The 20,798-nt window shown below is 41.9% G+C and overlaps 1 long non-coding RNA gene across 1 annotated transcript; it reads left to right on the top strand.

Annotated features, from left to right (window-relative positions):
• Positions 1 to 1,575: 1,575 nt before the first annotated feature.
• On the top strand, positions 1,576 to 14,740 carry LOC136148705 (uncharacterized). Its single transcript, XR_010659552.1, has 3 exons — positions 1,576 to 1,686; positions 13,452 to 13,504; positions 14,163 to 14,740. It is a non-coding gene; the product is annotated as an uncharacterized lncRNA (long non-coding RNA).
• The last annotated feature ends 6,058 nt before the right edge of the window (positions 14,741 to 20,798 follow it).

Below are 20,798 nucleotides of genomic sequence, written 5' to 3'. Positions count from 1 at the left end.
TCTAACAACAGTGAACAGGAGATTTTCTCTTTATTTAAAAGTGTATCTCTGTGTTAATGACTACTTGGAGAACCACCCTGGGAGATGTGGGCCCAGAGTGCTGATCTTCACAAGAGCTCAAAATACTGTCATTTAGAACTTTGGTCATATAATTTTTCACTTGTGGGGGTACATGGCTTGCATGGGTGTTATTGTGGTGAAAGTGAAGTGAAAGTGTTAGTTGCTCAGTCGTGTCCTACTCTTTGCAATCCCATGGATTATAACCTGCCAGGCTCCTCTGTCATGGGATTCTCCAGGCAAGAATACTGGAGTGGATTGCCATTCCCATTTCCAAGGGATCTTCCCGACCCAGGGATTGAACCTGGGTTTCCCTCATTTCGGGCAGAATCTTTACCATCTGAGCTGCTAGGCCTGTATGTAAACTGAGAGTGAAGTATGGCATTCTTGTAGTTATTAATCAGGGACAATGCTAAATAGATCTTTTTGCAGAAAAAAAAATATTGTCTTTTAGATCAGTTCAGTTCAGTTCAGTCGCTCATTCGTGTCCGACTCTTTGTGACCCCATGGACTGCAGCACGGCCAGGCTTCTCTGTCCATCACCAACTCCCGGAACTTACTCAAACTCACGTCCATCAAGTTGGTGATGCCATCCAACCATCTCATCTGCCATCTTCTCCCACCTTCAATCTTTTCCAGCATCAGGGTCTTTTCCAATGAGTTGGTTCTTCACATCAGGTGGCCAAAGTATTGGAGTTTCAGCTTCAGCATCAGTCCTTCCAGTGAATATTCAGGACTCATTTCCTTTAGGATTGACTGGTTAGATCTCCTTGCAGTCCAAGGGACTCTCAAGAGTCTTTTCCAACACCACAGTTCAAAAGCATCAATTCTTTGGCGATCAGCTTTCTTTATAGTCCAACTCTCACATCCATACATGACTACTGGAAAAACCATAACTTTGACTAGACGGACCTTTGTTGGCAAAGTAATGAATCTGATTTTTAATGTGCTATCTAGGTTGGTTGTAGCTTTTCTTCTAAGGAACAAGTGTCTTTTAATTTCATGATTGCAGTCACCATCTGCAGTATTCTGGAACCCCCCAAAATAAATGCTGTCTCTGTTTCCATTGTTTCCCCATCTATTTGCCATGAAGTGATGGGACTGGATGCCATGATCTTGGTTTTCTGAATGTTGAGATTTAAGCCAGCTTTTTCACTCTCCTCTTTCACTTTCATCAAGAGGCTTTTTAGTTCTTCTTCACTTTCTCCCATAAGGGTGGTGTCATCTGTATATCTGAGGTTATTGATATTTCTCCCAGCAATCTTGATTCCAGCTTGTGCTTCATCCAGTCCGGCATTTCACATGATGTCTTTTAGATAATTGTATCTTTTGACATATTGCAAGGAGTTCTGAAATTTGAATTTGAATTCCACTTCTTGGGGGTGGGGTGAATGGTCTTTGAGAACTTAGTCTTAGGAATGGCTTCCATTTCTGAAACTATGTAAAAAAGATTTTTAACAAACTAAATCACTTTTTATGGTCTTTTATTGTATATTTATAGCTATTTCTATTCATTCGACAGTTTTTGGAGCCTCTACCATGTGCTTGGCATTCTTCTAGACTATGGGATACATCAGTAAACCAGAGGAGCAGATACCCTAGTGGTCATGGTGTCGGACAATAAACAAGGTATATAAATTGTTGCATATTGCTTTCAAACACTGGTATATCACTTAAGTGCCAAGTATTATCTTAAGAGTGTATAAGAATAACTCATTAGTTAAGTGGTATGTGTGTGTATGTGTGCTCAGTCATGTCTAACTCTTTGTGACTTCATGGACTATAGCCCACCAGGCTCCTCTATCCATGGGATTCTCCAGGCAAGAATACTGGAGTGAGTAGCCATTCCCTTTTCCAGGGGATCTTCCTGAGCCAGGAATTGAACCTGCATCTCTTGTGTCTCCTGCATTGGCAGGCACAACCAATGCACCTTTACTAACTGTCCCACCTGTTAAGTGGTACAGTAGAAGATAAAATGCTGTGGAAAGAGATGAAGGGAAATGGGATTTGAAATGTGGACAGGAGTGAGGGAAGTTTTCAGTTTTAAAGAGTCTGAGACAGTCTCATTGAGGAGATAATATCTGGACAAGACCTGAAGGGCTGAGGGCTGAGGGAAAAAGACAGTGGATGCCTGAGTGGAGGTGACTTCAGGCTGAAAGGGCAATCGGTTACAGAGACCCTGAGGCAAGAACATTCCTGCTTGTTTTGGAAAAAGCAAGGAAGGAAAGAGAGCTTTGGCTGAGAAAGTGAGAGAGAGCATTAGGATCTAAGTGACGACTGTGGCTTTAGTCTAGAGTGAGATGGGGGGCCCTCAACAGTGCCAAGGGGTGGCCTGGCCTAACCCATATCCATATGGAATCACAGTATCTGTTTCTGGGATTGGTAAGGGAAGGAACGGAAACTCAACATTCAAAAAACTAAGATCACGGCATCCGGTCCCATCACTTCATGGCAAATAGAAGGGGAAAAAATGGAAATAGTGGCAGATTTTCTTTTCTTGGGTTCCAAAATCACTTCAGATGGTGACTGTTATGAAATTAAAAGATGCTTGCTCCTGGGAAGAAAAGCTATGACAAACTTAGCATATTAAAAAGCAGAGCCATCACTTTTCCAACAAAGGTCTCTATAGTCTAGGCTATGGTTTTTCTAGCAGTCATGTATAGATGTGAGAGTTGGACCATAAACAAGGCTGAGCACCGAAGACTTGATGCTTTCAAACTGTGGTGCTAGAGAAGACTCTTGAGAGTCCCTTAGACTGCAGGGAGATCAAACCAGTCCATCATTAAGGAAATCAGTCCTGAATATTCATTGGAAGGACTAATGCTGATGCTGAAGCTGCTATTTTGACTACCTGTTGTAAAGAGCTGACTCATTGAAAAAGATCTTGATGCTGGGAAAGATTGAAGGCAGGAGGAGAAGGGGGTAGCAGAGGATGCGACGGTTGGATGGCATGACTGACTCAATGGACATGAGTTGGAGCAAACGCCACGAGATAGTGAAGGACAGGGAAGCCTGGCGTGTTGCACTTCATGGGGTCACAAAGAATTGGACATGACTTAGCAGCTGAACAACAACCACAACAAGGAAAGGAACAAAGATAAAAGCAAGGACCAGTTAGGTAAGGCTAATTTAAAGATCCAGACAGGGGCTTATGGTAGCCTCATGGACGAGAATTCCGATTGTGGAGGTGGTTAGAATAGGTCAGATTATGAATGTATTTTGATTATTCTTCAGCTATTATGGTTCCAAATCATTGAAGTCGTGCTGCTTCCAGGCTCTCTGTAAGTAGTTAAATTAATAACCTGTAAAACAAACTCTTTAAAGGCTCTGGCAGCACCCATTATTTAAAGGAACTCTGTAAGCCATTTTTCGGCAGTCTGGTTTAGGTTTTCATATGTCCGGTATGGCTTCAAGCAGGACTACCTGTGCTTGGAGATAGAATCTCCCACATAACAATGGCAGTTTAGGTGCAGGGCCAAATGAGCTGATGAAAACAATTGAAAATACCATGTGGAATACCTTTACTATCTTTCTATAAATGTGTCCATGGGTAACAAGAAAATCAAGAATCCTAAGGTCAAATACTGAGCACACATGTTAAGCTGAGGGGAGAAACCAGCTTTTGCCTTAGGGCTTTAACCAAAACCTAAGGTGCCTGAGTGGGTTTCCCAGGTAACTCATTGGTAAAGAATCTGCAGGAGATGCAGGAGACACAGGTTAGATTCCTGGGTCAGGAAGATCCCCTGGAAGAGGAAACCCTATCCAGTATCTTTGCCTCAGAAATCCCAAGGACAGAGGAGTCTGGAGGGCTGCAGTCCATGGGGTCGCAAAAGAGTCGGACATGACTGAGTGACTGAACTAAACACACACATAGTACATATATTATTGCTTTAATGTTTTTCATTAAAATGGTATACTTTTATGAAGTTAAGCTTAGCTTTGTACAAAACAATGATACCAGTAATATCACAGGACTGTGGTATTACTTTTTCTAAACTTACTAAGAGTAATACGTAATGATTGGAATTAAAAAATTCATGTTCTACTTAGTTATCTCTTTTATCCCCAATTTTACTACACTTTAGAAATAACTGACTTATTATATGCCATATTTGTCTAGTTAATGTTTTAAGTTTAAGCTTCTGTGAACAATATGGGTTTTGTTCATCTGATAGAGTATCTAGTTTTATGAATTGTGATCTAATTTTGTGATTTATGTTCATAAATAGCTGAACATAAAGTGAATGTTTGATAGGCACTATATATAAGTTAATTTATTTTTATTTTATTTATTGGAAAACTTTTACTGGGGTTAACTTATTTTTTTAATGATTTGTTCTAAAACAGTGAATACTCCTTCCTCACACCCATCCCATTGATGGAATCGCACTGATATGACATAAAATGTTCATACGGCAAAACAAAATAAGTTAGTTAATATATGGGAAATTTTTTTTAAGACTGGAATTTTTTTGGTTTACAAGTATCTTACCTGAGTAAAATACAGAGATAGCTACTGTCTTGAGGTGATATTAATAATTCTATTGCCAGAGATGATAAGTGACAACAAAAACTGGCCCTTAATTTCACACTTTGGATGCAGATTTCTTTTTGAATGATAAAATATACAAACTTTGGGTTTTGTGGACTCAAATAAAAATACGGAGAGAATTGTAAAATCTACATCTGGGGAAATTCTCAGAATAGAGACCTATTTGGGATGATTTATGTGTTGTCTGAAAGCAAAGGTGTGGTTTCTTGGTTGTTCATGGCTTTGTGGCTATTAAGTCTTTTTAAAGAGCTAAGTGTTAAGAGGTGGAAACTAGGAAGACGGGGTGAAGTCAGCAAAATAAAACTGAGGTCCATAGCCAAGGGGATGACATAATAGGCTCCATTAGATAGGTTAAGGTAAAAAATCCACAAGATTTTCTTTTCCTGCATTTTAAAAACAAACACTTTGGCCACCTGATATGAAGAGCTGACTCCTTGGAAAATACTCTGATGCTGGGAAAGACTGAGGGCAGGAGGAGAAGGAGATGGCAGGGGATGAGATGGTTGGATGGCATCATTGACTCAATGGACATGAGTTTGAGCAAATTGCAGGAGATAGTGAAGAACAGGGAAGCCTGGCATGCTGCAGTCCCAAAGAGCGACTGAACAACAAACAACAACAGAAAGAAAACAGAAATCTTTAGCACAAATCCTATCTACAGAGACTGGGCAGTTTTGAGGACAGGAGCTGACTGATGAACACTCACACTCATGGTGGGGCGCGGACTCGGAATAAGCCCTTTCCTGAGTACCTACAACCACAGACACATTGGCTGAGCTGTGTGTCATTCTTACCAATTAGATGTGACTGAGCTTCCATTACCTGTATTGTCCCATCATGAGATTTAGCCATCAGGTAGATTTTAATTATTGAACCAAGACGTGAGTAATTAGAAAGGAGGGAGCCTAAGAAGAAACACCAGTTCTTCTGCATTGACCTACAGGTCAGGAGCTGGGAGGTGCTTTTAATTTGTTGTTGTTGTTGTTTGACATCAAAAAAGAAATATTCTTGGAACTTCCCTGGTGGTCCAGTGGCTCAGACTCTGAGTTCCCAATGCACGGGGCCTGGGTTCAATCCTTGGTTGGAGAACTAAGGTCCCACATGCTGCAACTAAGACCCGGCGCAGCCAAATAAATAAATAAAAAGAAATATTCTTACATCTACAAGATAAACAGCAAGAAGATCAAGGAATGAAATACCTCTGATCAAGAGCCTGTAGTCAGTGTCCCTCATGCTTGAGCCCTAACCCCACCATTGGGGGCTCCAGTGACCCTGTCTCCTGTCCTCTGAGAGTATCTCATCTTTCCTGTTCTCAGGGTATGATTTAAACAGCCTGTTTCACATGTTACTCTAAATCACCTCGTCTTTTTGGAAATTGGATCCAAATGATCAATAATAAATGGTGACTTTGGCCTCACTTTTGACTGACTTCATTAGGCTTTAGATGGGAATCACAGGGACCCATAAATGTACATTTCAGTTGTCCTGGCGCCGAGCGATAATGGCTGGAGTTCATAAATAAAATAAGAGCAACGATTTTGTCTTGCGTGCACTCTGGGGAAACAGCAGACAGACGCCCACTCTGGTTGGGAGCTGGAGGACTCAGGGCAGGCAGGGCAGCCCTGGAGGCAGAGTTGCTGGACAGTCCTCGTCCTGCCCTGATGGAAAACTGCTGTTTGATGGTTGGTCTTGGCAACCATGTTGCATGCTTAACAGTCATCTTCAAGGGACCAAGGAATCTCTGCTCTATGTATTATAGTACAAGAGTCTCTGTGCAAACTGTTAAAATAAGTTATTTTACCTTCTTTGTTAGAAGACCGGAACCAAGGTCAAAGTAATTGACCTGAGAACACCGTGTGCGTGCATGCTCAGCCACTCAGTCGTGTCCAGCTCTTTTGTGACCCCATGGACTGTAGCCCACCAGGGTCCTCTGTCCATGGGATTTCCCAGGTAAGAATACTGGAGTGGGTTGCCATTTCCTTCTCCAGGACATCTTCCTGACCCCGGGATCAAACCTGAGTCTCTTGCATTAACAGGCGGATTCTTTACCACTGAGCCACCTGGGAAGCCCAACCTAAGAAAACAGCACACGGGAAATAGGATTTGAACCCATTTCTACAAACGCCCTGTCTAGCATTTCATTTTCTTCGAGGCAGCTCCTATGTCACGCTGAAGACTTGATTCGTTTGTTCCATTTAATGACGTCATTGTAAACTGAGTGCAGGTGCTGGAGACACAGGCCTGGGCAAGATGGAAAATCCCCAGCTTCCACAGAGCTTGGAGGCCCCGAGGGGAGGTGGACAGTCAGTTATGTGATGTGTGTTATCGTGAGACACAGTTCAGGTTCAGGGCATGATGCAGTGGAGGCACCTCACACTGCCTAGTCCAGGGGCTCACAGAGGGCCTCCTGGAAGAAGTGGCCCTGGAGAGAAGGCTGAGACCGACGGAGCAGTCACAGAGGTGGGTGAGGGGGATGAACGCACAGACTGAAGTCCCTACGGCTGGTGTGAGTGGTCCCCATTGGGCAATGGCTAAACTGAGGATTTCAGAAATAATCTTTCTTTTTTTTTTTTTTAATGTGGGACCATTTTCAAAGTCTCCATTGAATTTGTTACAATATTGCTTCTATTTTGTTTGAGTTTTTTGGTTGTGTGGCATTTGGGATCTTAGCTCCCCGACCAGGGATCGAACCTGCACCCCAGCACTGGAAGGTGAAGTTGTAAGTACTGGAACACCAGGGAAGCCCCTAGAGATAATCTTACAGGCGGCAGGAGAGAGAGGAAAACAGACTCTACAGAGTGAGGACCAAGAGCCACAGAGAGCCCAGAGTCCACAAGGTTTAGCTGAGAGCCCCTCCCCTTCTGTTACTACATAATGTTGTTCAGTCAACAAGTCTTGTCCGACTCTTGGCAACCCCATGGAATGCAGCACGCCAGGCTTCCCTGTCCCTCACCATCTCCTGGAGTTTGCCCAAGTTCATATCCATTGAATTGGTAATGCCATCCAACTATCTCATCCTCTGTTGCCCTCTTCTCCTCCTGCCTTCAGTCTTTCCCAGCATCAGGGTCTTTTCCAGTGAGCTGGCTCTTCACACCAGGTGACCAAAGTATTGGAGCTTCAGCTTCAGCATCAGTTCTTCCAGTGAGTATTCAGGGTTGATTTCCTTTAGGATTGACTGGTTTGATCTCCTTGGTACCCAAGGGACTCTCAAGAGTCTTCTCTAGCACCACAATTCGAAAGCATCTAGTCTTCAGTGCTCTGCCTTCTTTATGGTCCAGCCCTCACATCTGTGCATGACTACTGGAAAAACCATAGCTTTGACTATATGGACCTTTGTCAGCAAAGTGATGTCTTTGCTTTTTAATACACTGTCTAGGTTTGTCATAGCTTTCCTGCCAAGAAGCAATCGTCTTCTTAGATAATGTTAAGAACGCACATATGTTTATTTTCCTAAAAGTAGACTAAAGGAAGAGCAGCCAACTTTCTCCTTCAGTTTAGTCAGCTTATGTCCCTCGGATTGCGGCCTCACTCACGGGTGTGTGACGCCGGTGCTCAGTGCTACTGCAGACTCGGTGGCAAGTAAATGTATCCTGGTGTCTGCTTACCCACGAGCTCACGGACAGCATCTGACCGGGAGCCAGGACAGAGCGCACGGCAGCAGCCGGGCCTGTCTGCAGACAGCTATTAGGTGGACTGTTTAAAGTTTTGACAAATAACCAAGTTGATCTCAGGATTACCTCTGAGAGTAAGGGGGTTTGGGTTTTTTATTTCTTTTTTTAAGATTAAGAGCACATTTTATTTTTATGCCACCAAGTTACTTTTTGCTTAAAAATTGGGGCACATACCATATGCCAGACATTACACTAGGGACTCGAATTAAGGACCTTGCCCCTGGCCTCTGGGGATCTGCAGTCCAGGGGGTGGAGCTGAAGACGTTGGAACAGAGTGTCACCGTGGGTTGTGCTCCAGAAAAGGGGCTACAGTAACAGGGGTGACTTTGTGAACCTGTGGGGGTGACCCCTCACAGGGCAAATGAGACCTTGCCTTTCCCACACTGTTCTGTTGACACAGTTCTAAATAAGATGGTTGAAATCCAACACATTTCTGTTTCTTTTGAAAATTTTCCGAATCAGAAAAGGAGCAGGTAGCAAATTGACTCCAGAAATGAAACTGCTTTCATCACAAGGAGACATTTTCCAAGTGATTAAACACTTTTCCATCAGCACCGGTCAGAGAACATCAACCAGTGGACTAGGCTCTGGAAACCTTGATAAGAATGTCCGGTTTGCTTTCTTTGAAAAAAGAAAAAAAGAAAATCTATTCACAGTATTAAAAACGTTTATATAACTTTCTTCTTACATGCTATGCACAGATTTTCAGATCTCAACATGGAAAAGATTGTGGTTGTATTTGAAACATGAAGGTGAAGTCACTCAGTCGTGTCCGACTCTTTGCAACCCCATGTGCTGTAGTCTACCAGGCTTCTCCGTCCATGGGGTTTTCCAGGCAAGAGTACTGGAGTGGGTTGCCATTTCCTTCTCCAGGAGGGATTCCTGACCCAGGGATTGAACCCCGGTCTCCCGCTGTAGGCAGATGCTTTACCATCTGAACCACCAGGGAAGTCATTTGAAACATGTGAGGGCATAATAAACCTCACCACTCACATTGATTTCATCAATTTATTCATGCAACACGTGTTGAGTGATTGTGCCGAACCAGAGACACAGAGTCCTACAATTGCAGAACTGATAGGTCCTGCTTTTCTAGGAGCTTACAGCCTAGAAAATCCTAATGGAATGGTTAATTGTTACAGAAAGTGTTTCTTTTCCTTGGCTGTTCTTCTCACTACTACCTTTAATTAAAAATTTAAGATTCTATTTTATAACTATTTTCAAATATTCCCTTTTCCTTTTAGAGTTGTGTGAAAGCACTCTTTTGGGGGGTACCTGTCATTTTCTTTATGCCATACATATTGTCTGACATTATGAACATGTCAACAGATCAAGAGATTCACTGCCTTGATTCACCCTAGTTGATGCCTTCTGTTCAAAAGGAAAGGAACAGAGGAAAGAAGGAAAGAAGATGCTAATGAGCACAGCTATCCATGAAGCTCCTTATGAATACTATATGATAAAAAAAAAATTGAAGCAGAAAATTGAAGGAGCAGAAATTTGGGAGCACAGGAAGGGGGACAAGTAATAGGTAGAATTATACACCAAATCAGAGTTATTTTCAATCAGTTGAGAAAACAGGAGGTTAATAATCCATCATTTCAGTCTAAGGGAAATCCTCAATTACCTACACCAAGGACTGAGAAAGTCTTAAATCAGATATGTTAGCAAGAGGAAGTAACTTAATACAATTCCTGAATTCAACATTACATAAAATTTCAGCCACCAATTGCTCTTGTGAAATCTACCAAATGACTTGAACTATGTCTCTGGCCTAGAAAGGAACCAATTTAATAAATTATTGCAAAGGAATGATGTTTGAAATCATGAGTCATTGGAAGCTTAATAACAAAAGCAAGTCAGTCAAGCTGAAGTCTGTTGAATCTGAGGTTTTAACTTTTATTTTGCTGCTTTAATTTTGAAATTTCAGCATTAGAAATCATAATTTTTCATTTCCTTTCTCTGTTCTTCAGTCTCAAGAGACAGTTTATTGAATTCATTGTATTATATATGAACATTTTAAAGTGCAGATTGTTTTACTTTATAGGTTTTTAAAAATGTTGATTGCACTGAAAAAGTGCTGTGAATAAGAATTTGCACCTGCATACAAGCAGGCATTTATTTAGTTAGTTAATTTATTTAGTTTACTTTACAATATCGTATTGTTTTGGCCATACATTGACTTGAATCTGCTATGAGTGTACATGTATCCTCCATCCTGAACCCCCCTCCCTCCTCCCTCCCCATCCCATCCCTCTGGGTCATCCCAGTGCACCAGCCCCGAGCACCCTGTCTCATGCATCGAACCTGGACTGGTGATCTGTTTCACACATGACAACATACACGTTCAATGCCACTCTCCCACATCACCCCACCCTCGCCCTCTCCCACAGAGTCCAAAAGACTGTTCAATACATCTGTGTCTCTTTTGCTGTCTCGCATACAGGGTTATTGTTACCTTCTTTCTAAATTCCATATATATGCATTAGTATACTGTATTGGTGTTTTTCTTTCTGACTTACTCTTTCTTACTTCACTCCGTATAATAGGCTCCAGTTTCATCCATTTCATCAGAACTGATTCAAATGTATTCTTTTTAATGGCTGAGTAATATTCCATTGTGTATATGTACCACAGCATTCTTATCCATTCATCTGCTGATGGGCATCTAGGTTGCTTCCATGTCCTGGCTATTATAAACAGTGCTGTGATGAATATTGGGGTATATGTGTCTCTTTCGATTCTGGTTTCCTCAGTGTGTATGCCCAGCAGTGGGATTGCTGAGTCATATGGCAGTTCTATTTCCAGTTTTTTAAGGAATCTCCATACTGTTCTCCATAGTGGCTGTACTAGTTTTCATTCCCACCAACAGTGTAAGAGGGTTCCCTTTTCTCCACACCCTCTCCAGCATTTATTGACAAGCAGGCATTTAAAACAACTATCCATCATTTTAAATATGTTGGGCTTCCCTGATAGCTCAGTTGGTAATGAATCCACCTCCAATACAGGAGACTCCGGTTTGATTCCTGGGTTGGGAATAACCCCTGGAGAAGAGAAAAGCTACCCACTCCAGTATTCTGGCCTGGAGAATTCCATGGACTGTATAGTCCATGGGATCACAAAGAGTTGGACATGACTGAGTGACTTTCACTTTCTCATACTTTAGGATCAGCTAGTTAAAAGAGGAACTTTTACCACTTAAGTAAATGTGCATTTACTGATCCCCAGGAGTGTGAGCGCTGCCATTTAAGAGCAGCACAGCCTCATGCAGCTACTCACAACAGCTCCAGACTAGTCCTCAGTCTGCATTTAGACCTACCATCTGGCGTTCAGTTCAGAGCTCATTGGGTAGTAAAGTCCCTTCTCATTTCTATCAATTCAAAGAATAGCTGTTTCAAAGCATAAAGTACATAAAGCACAACTGCACTCATCTCACACGCTCGCAAAGCAATGCTCAAAATTCTCCAAGCCAGGTCTCAACAGTACTTGAACCGTGAACTTCCAGATGTTCAAGCTGATTTATAAAAGGCAGAGGAACCAGAGATCAAATTGCCAATATCTACTGGATCATTGAAAAAGCAAGAGTGTTCCAGGAAAACATCTACTTCTGCTTTATTGACTACACCAAAGCCTTTGACTGTGTAGATCACAACAAACTGGAGAATTCTTCAAGAGATGGGAATACCAGACCACCTTACCTGGCTCCTGAAAAATCTGTATGCAGGTCAAGAGGCAACAGTTAGAACTGGACGTGAAACAACTGACTAGTTCCATATCCAGAAAGGAGTAAGTCAAGGCTGTATACTGTCACCCTGCTTATTTAACTTATATGCAGAGTGCATCATGAGAAACGCTGGACTGGATGAAGCACAAGCTGGAAACAAGATTGCCGGGAGGAATATCAATATCCTCAGATATACAGATGACACCACCCTTATGGCAGAAAGTGAAGACGAACTAAAGAGCCTCTTGAAAATGAAAGAGGAGAGTGAAAATGTTAGCTTAAAACTCAGCATTCAGAAAACTAATATCATGGCGTCCAATATCATCACTTCATGGCAGATAGATCGGGAAACAATGGAAACAGTGGCAGACTTTATTTTTGGGGGCTCCTAAATCACTGCAGATGGTGAGTGCAGCCATGAAATTAAAACACACTTGCTCCTTGGAAGAAAAGCTATGACCAACTTAGACAGCATATTAAAAATCAGAGATATTAATTTGCCAACAAAGGTCCATCTAGTCAAAGCCATGGTTTTTCCAGTAGTCATGTATGGATGTGAATTGGACTATAAAGAAAGCAGAGTGCAGAAGAATTGATGCTTCTGAATTGTGGTGTTGGAGAAGACTCTTGAGAGTCCCTTGGACTGCAAGGAGATCCAACCAGTCCATCCTAAAGGAAATCAGTCCTGAATATTCATTGGAAGGACTGATGCTGAAGCTGCAGCTCCAGTACTTTGGCCACCTGATGCAAAGAACTGACTCATTGGAAAAGACCCTGATGCTGGGAAAGATTGAAGGAGGGAGGAGAAGGGGTCGACAGAAGATGAGATGATTGGATGGCATCACTGACGCCATGGGCATGAGTTTGAGTAGGCTCTGGGTGTTGGTGATGGATAGGGAAGCCTGGCGGGCTGCAGTCCATGGGGTTGCAAAGAGTCCGACACGACTGAGCGACTGAACTGAACTGACGAATAGCTGTTTCAAAGCATAAAGTACATGAGGACTTACCTGATGGTCCAGTGGTTAAGAATCGCAGTTAAGAATCTGCGAATCCACTACACAGGGCACAGGTTTGATCTCTGGCCAGGGACCTAAAATCCTGCATGCCCTGCATGGTACAGCCAAAAACTAAATAAAAAGCATGAAGTACAAGACAATGATAGATTGGAGGACTGAACGCTAGAGTTTTGCACAAGGGGTTTCAACAGAACACCCATCCTCATGCCCCAGGAGAGCCTTGGGCTGCTTCGCCGGAACCATAGGGTGTTCACCAAACTCCGCCCCCTTCTTCCTGGAAACACAACCTTAGTACATTTTCTGCTTGCGCCTCCTTGGGTCATGTGACTGAGTTCCGGCCAATAGAAGTTGCAGTACACCACTTGGAGGCGTGACTGCTAGTCCTCCTGGTGCCCAGTTCTCCAGACTCTGCCTTTTCCTTTGACCCACAGATGCACAGAATTCAGGGAATCTGGAGTCCAGGGATGGAAGAGACCCTCTGAGGGCAAATGCGGAAGACTTCCCCCCTTCCCCGCCCGCCCCCTCCACCTGCACCGTGACCCGAGCAAGAGCTTAGGCTCTGTTGCATTACACGCCTGAGGTTGGGGTCGTCATAGGAGTTAATCCGTGGTGAATAATACAGGTGTAAAGGGAGACGGTGGGCAGGAGAAAGAGAAACCAAATATCCCTGCTTTGCATTTGGGCACCGTTGCCACGTTACTCTGTGTGGACGGGAATATAGCAAAAATCAGAACCACACGACATAAAAAATTTACTAAGCCGTTATATGAAGGTTCAAATATTACTGAATACCTTGCAACCCTCCACTATTTATTACCAGCAAGTTCTGCAAATCTGCGTCACCTTTCCCCAGACGTGGAGCTGCTGCCTTGCCCTTGGGAACCAGTTGTTCACCTCTGCCCTCCGCATTTCCCCTATGATTGTATAGCTTCATTAGCCTTCATTCCTTTTCCAAGTTGTTAAAATTATTTTTTATTTTTCATAAGTTGTTGATAGCCACCTCTTTGAAATTAATGTTTGCATGGGGAGGAAGATAGACTCAATTATTTCAGCATGAATATAAAAGCCAGTTTTTTTTAATTGAATTTTGTTCTTGTTAAAAATTAATATTTTCTCTTGTGTTTTATTTTTTTTTCTACCAGATATTGCAGTGTGTTATAATGGTCTAGTCAAAACCAGAACAGTGATGATGCCGCAACAGAACAATGGCTTGAAATAGAAGACCCCAAAGCATGTCAGAAGCGTAACAGAAAACCCAAAAGTCTGTGTAAAAGCCGCTCTTCTGTGTACTGTTTTCACATATTTGGGGATATTTCTGAAACTTTGAGTCAGCATCTTCTGTTCCCTATATTTGTGTTTTTCTTTCCCCGTCTTTTCTATATTCTTTTTGAAAAATAATATAGTGTGACAGCAGAGCCTCTGGAACGGCTTCCAGTCTTTCCTGCTCCCTAGTTCTCTTCCCCTGCTAACCACCCCGTCCCCCGTCCCCTCCCACTCTGTACCAGGGCCGGTCACTGTGGCCTTAGAACACAGCAGGAGTGATGGCATGTCCTTGAGTTTTAGTCCGAGACATGGTTTCCATCTCAGGGGCTCACGCATTTTACCTTCTTGGCTCCCTCCCTCCCGGGAAGCGGGCCATTGCAGTCCCATGAGAGGACACTCAGGAGGGGCCCCTGGGACGAGGAATGAAGCCCGCAGCCAGCGAGAACCCACCGCTGCCGACAAACAGGTAAGCAGACTGGGGAGGGGGTCTTCCCACAGCTGAGACTTCAAGTGACGGCTGAGCCAGGACCCCGGGGTGCCACCCAGAGTCCTGAGTCTCAGAAACCGTGTGAGATGACGAACGTTTGTTGTTTCATACTACCCTGGTAAGTTTTGGGGCAATTTGTTCCAGGGGTCCCCAGCCTCCAGGATCTAATGCCTGATGATCTGAGGTAGAGCTGCTGCTGCTGCTAAGTCGCTTCAATCATGTCCGACTCTGATGTGATAATAATAGAAATAAAGTGCATAATAAATGTAATGCGCTTGAATCATCCCAAAATTATTCTCCCCACCTGAGACTGTCAAAAAACTGTCTTTCACAAAACTGAACCCTGGTGCTAAAAAGATTGGGCACTGCTGTTACACAATAGGTAAGAAAAAGACATAGCACATAAAATCAATAAAACCAGTACGGTAGATGATGAGTAAAAGATAGGATTTGGCAAGTTTTGACACTTCTGTTTCATCTTAATTGTCTTCCTTGAAATTAATTCCTTTGAGTAAACATGTGGTTACCAACAGGACATTAGAAAAATTAACATTTAGCTTTGGGAAGTAAAATGTAACTAAAGGATTATTTTCCATTTTATTAATCTCATTAAACAGTATTGCAGAGCATTTGTTTCTGTTAAAAAACATGATACCACTCTTTGGGAAAAAAGCTACTTCAAATTAGTCTTACAACTGTTGCTTCTTTTTAGCAACGTGTAGTAACATAATGATGGCTTAGTAGAAATTCCTAGGAGATGGTCTGACTTAAGCATATATTAACAAGTTCTTCTGCAGTCCTTGAAGAGAGTATATTTCCTGCGCACATTCTCCTTTATACGCCTAAGATTGTTTGCCATCTCTTTTATTATTCTGGTAAAGTTAAACTTGAACAGAGTAACCGAACGGTAACAATGTCTGAATCAGTGAAGCCCCAAATGAGTAAGCTTTGTTCTGTGTGATGGTGCTGGAAAGGTTAAAAGCCCAAGTTCTGAGTCGAGGCAATAGTTTTGAGCTGCCCAAGTCCCCGCCAGGATTCCAGCTCAGCATTCTCCACGCTTCACTGAGGCTGGAATCCGGATTTTGAAACTGAATTGTCTCAATCTGGCCACAGTGGTCATTTCACTTTCCCACTAATTTTCCTTAAACCAGACTCATGTGTGCTCAGTCGTGTCTGACTCTTTGCAGCTCCAGGGACTGTAGCTGGCCAGGTTCCTGTGTCCATGGGATTTCCAAGGCAAGAATACTGGAGTGGGAGAATACTGGAGTGCGTTTCCATTTCCTCCTCCAGGAGATCTTCTCGACCTAGGGATAGAACCTGAGCCTCGTGCATTGGCAGGAGGCTTCTTTACCGCCAAGTCACTAGGGAAGCCCCAGCTAGAATGACTAGGAACAGCTGAGTTTTCCATGTAGAAAAAGAATAAAAGTGAATCTCTTTCACAACATTAAAAAAACAAAAAAACTGAATCAAGGGCTTATGTATGAAAGGCAGAACTTTTAAGCATTTTAGAAGCAGACGTAGAGAGATTCTTCTCATGACCTTGGAAGAATTTCTTCATCGAAATACAAAAATAGCAAAGCACAAAGGAAAAGATCAGAAAAATCTGACTACACTGTGAACTTCTCTCTCTCCTTTTCTTTTAAGTATTATATAACGGATAATGACTTTTAAGGGGAGTAGTGTGATTTAATAAGCTTCATTATTTTTGCAATTTTGCTGCAGATTTAGTAATACAGAGTCAGAGATCTGGCTCCAAGATCACTTGTGTGTGTGTGTGTGTGTGATTCTTGGTTTTAATGGCTGTCACAGCCTTAATTTTTTATTCATATTTTTCTTACATCCTTAATTTTTTCAATTACAGTTTTCTTTTTGTACTGTAGTATCTTTGTAAGTTGCATCAAACCTAAGGGAAGAGGGAATAAATAAGTTGAGCAAACCATTAGATTCAGTTTATGCTGCCAACATTTAAGTATTTCTAACTCAAGCCTTCAAAAATTATAAAAATTTTATAGTAAACAATAGATAATTTATGGAGACTTTCTGGCAATAATGAATGCAAATGTAGGTAAGTCTACAACTAACTCAGATTTGGAACATCTAAACACCCTATAATCTCAGAAACAGAACACCAAGCCTATCAGCTAGATAGTACTTACTAGTCATCTAAAGATTCAGGTTGTGGAATCACCTCGTTAATTTTTATCAGGTTGGGTCTTGCATCGTATTTGCTAAATAGGGAGAATAACAGACTCAAACTCTACCTGTGCTTCCTAAAAGCTCTCTGAGAATACAAAGGAGCATGGGGGCCCTGCTTTTGTTCCTCCCAATTCAATCCCGTTATTCGATGCAGAAGTCACAAAGCTTTCATCAACAGTTACTGACTACTTTTATTGTCATTGCCATGTGGGAGTGCTGAAAGACTGTTTGAAATTCATTCAAGTAACAGAGGAGAGTGCATAGTGCAGCCTTCTGTATTAAAGAAGAAGAAAAAAGTATTCATTGCAATCAAAGGTGCAAACAGTAGAGAATCAACACAAATAAAACCAGCATCAGCCAGAAAGCCTGTAGGAAACCATGGAAGGAAGATCAAAATCGGGTTCTTTGGAGGTGAATGGCTTAAAGAAAATACAGTGTTATTTGCAACAGAATTTTTGTAAAAGAAAGAGAAGTCAGAATAGTCTATTAGCCAGACACTTCTTCACCGAGTTCCAGACAGTGGTTCCGTTTATAAGGACTCCAGCAGAACTGTATGCAACACTGAGGAGGAGAGTTCACAAAAATGCTTGTGACCGTCATGTTCCGGCCAACTCTAATCATTCACAATTGAGTAATCCCTACAACCTCATCTATTGAAAAACCATGAATGTCTCACATTTTTTTCTCATAAAAATGTGCATAACATGGATTATAGCTGAAGGTATATTAGAAAAATTCCAAAGATTACTTAATAATTTTTTATCATAGTTAATTAAATTCATTTTAGCAGTTGAGAAAACTCCAATCCTAGGTGAAAAGCCTGCATCTTTCTGGACTTCTTCAGAGACCTAGGTGGCACTAGTGGTAAAGAACCCACCTGCTAATGCTGGAGATATAAGAGACACAGGTTCAATCCCTGGGTTGGGATGATCCCCTGGAGGAGGGCATGGCAACCCATTCCAGTATTCTTACCTGGAGAATTCTATGGACAGAGGAGTCTGGTAGGCTACAGTCCATAGGGTCACAAAAAGTTGGACATAGCTGAAGCGACTTCACATGCATACACGGAGAAACTTGAGTATTTTACGTGAATATCACTCTATTACAAAAGTATAATAGAGATTTACTTCGATGACACTGAAAAAGTGAAATGTGTAATTAAGAATATATTCAAGGTTGATGATGACATCTGCCAGATAATGTAAGGATTGCCTAAATGTAATGCACTATTTATAGATTGTAGCAATTGATCATATTAGCATAAATGTCAAAGTAGGACTCTGAACACCTGAAAGTCATGTTGCTTTGGGAGAGAAAATAGTGAGCTGTGTTCCAGTGGTTATCAGAATGGTGGTTTGCAAATTCCAGGCTGTCTCTCCATCAACACACGGTAGGGTTGTGTTTCCTGTGCACTTGGAATTAGGTGTGGCAGCTCATTTCTCTGCTACAGAAAGCAAAAGCTCCCCAGGGCGGCATCTCCGCCCCCACATCCGGTTTCCCTCCAGCTTGCTGATTGACAGTGTTTAAGACGGCAGTCCCCTCACCCCGCCCACCCCCCATCCCACCCAGGGGTCATCAGAGACAGAGTCCTGCTTTCAAACGGCACTAGAAATGGAACTTGAACAAGAAATAAGTAAAATGTGTGCTTTAAGCCACTGAGATTTTCTGTGTCACAACCCACTTATCCGTCACAACACCGTATACAAAGGTACAGAAGAATCACATCGCCGAGAGTGAAATAAAGACAGGTTGGCAGCCTCAGTTCTGTTCCGTTCTTTCCCAAGAACACTCATAATTGCCTGGAGAAAGAAGCCCCCCAGCTTGTGTGCATTATTTGAGAATTCCGGAGCTGCGGCTGGCGGAGCCTGGGGTGGACGGTATATGTTACCTCGGGTCGCTGGAGGAAGAGCAGCCACATCAGGTGTGCACTCCTCTGCATTTATTCACATTCAGTGAAAGGGGAAAATACCGGGTGGTTCTTTTTAAAAGTTATTTGTTCCCATTCCATTTGAGCTCTGATATTTTTCTTCCTGACCAGGCATGAGCCAGGGCAGCAATTTGGGAGCCCTTTTATTTCTTTATTTTTAAAATTCAAATTATATCATAGATACTGTTGACTTTATTTAAGGTTTTATTATTATTTTAAAACGGAAGGAATCTTGTTGATATGTTCAAAGCAATGTCCCTGGTACCTAGAATTATTCACAGAATAAGTAGACCCCCCCAAAAAATATATATATTTTTTTAAATTAAAGAATAGTTGATTTACAGTGCAGTGCCAATCTCTTCGGTACAACGTGGTGACTCAGTTATACACATATATTCATTCTTTTTCTGTGTTCTTTTCCATTATGGTTTATCACAGGATATTGAGTATAGTTCCCTGGGCTGTACAGTAGGACCTTGTTGTTTACCCATTCTCAGTGTGATAGTTTGTATCTACCAACACCAAACTCCCAGTCCATCCATCCCTCTCTGTTTCCACCCACCCCTTAGCAACCACAGGTTTGTTCTCTATGTCTGTCAATCTGTTTCTGTTTTGTTGATAGGCTCATTTATGTCATATCTTAGATTCCACGTACAAGTAATATCATATGGTATTTCTTTCTGACTTACTTCACTTAGTATGATACTCTTGTAGCATCCGTGTTGCTGAAAGTGGCATTATTTCATTCTTTTTATGACTGAGTAATATTCCATTGAATGGATAAAGAAGATGTACCACGTCTCTAAGCCATTCCTCTGTCAATGGATGTTTAAGTTGTTTCCATGTTTTGACTATTGTGAATAGTGGTGCTGTGAATATAGGTGTGCATGTATTTTTGAGTTATGGCGTATTTCTGGATATATTATCAAGAGTGGGATTGCTAGATCATATGGTAGTTCTATCTTTAGTTTTCTGAGGAACCTCCGTGCTGTTCTCCATAGTGGCTGCAACAATTTATATTCCCACCAACAGTGTACAAGGATTCCCTTTTCTCCACACCCTCTCCAGCATATATCATTTGTGGGTTTTTTGATGATGTTTGTTCTGACTGGTGTTAGGTGATACCTTACTGTAGTTTTGATTTGCATTTCTCCAATAATTAGTGATGTTGAGCATCTTTATGTGTGCTTACTTGTCTCTGTATGTCTTCTTTGGAGAAATGAGTAAACTAAAAATAGTTTTTGAAAGAATCTATGTTTCTGTTAGAAGTTTTCATTATCTGCAAGATTCAGTGTTAGTTAACAGTCTGGTGTGGCTTCCCTAAAACTCAAGTACCATTTTAAACTTCAGTAATAGAAGGGTCTAGGACAAATGGAAAATATAGTTCGTTCTATTCTTCTTAGCCTTCTGATTTATGATATTTGATTAATTTCCTACATCACACACCAAGGTGGGTATTGATAAATTCTACTCGAGAGCTTCCTTAACTTTTTTCTGACACCATGGTGACCCTAGAACATAATAATATTTGTAGAGTAAGTGTGGGTAAAAAAGCTTTCTTGGACCATTCTTAGGGCTGAAGCACTAAAATGCAGGAACTAACATACGTTTCTTTGAAGATCCTTCACTTCTAACAGAAGTTGTTTAAATGCTGATAATGAAAAGAGTGGGCTTCCCAGATGACACTAGTGGTAAAGACCTGCCTGCCAATGCAGGAGATGCAAGAGATGCGGGAAGATTCCCTGGAGGAGGGCATGACAGCCCACCCCAGTATTCTTGCCTGGAGGATCCGATGGACAGAGGAGCCTGATGGGCTATAGTCCATGGGGTTGCAAAGAATTTGGATGCAACTGAAGCAACTTAGCATGCACCATGCAGTGAAAGAATACTTACATAACAAGGGAA

This window comes from Muntiacus reevesi, chromosome 17 (assembly GCF_963930625.1).
Source record: "Muntiacus reevesi chromosome 17, mMunRee1.1, whole genome shotgun sequence".
In the NCBI taxonomy this organism is placed as follows: Eukaryota; Metazoa; Chordata; class Mammalia; order Artiodactyla; family Cervidae; genus Muntiacus; species Muntiacus reevesi.
Note: the sequence above shows the minus strand (reverse complement) of the source record. Positions and strands in the feature narration are given on the sequence as shown.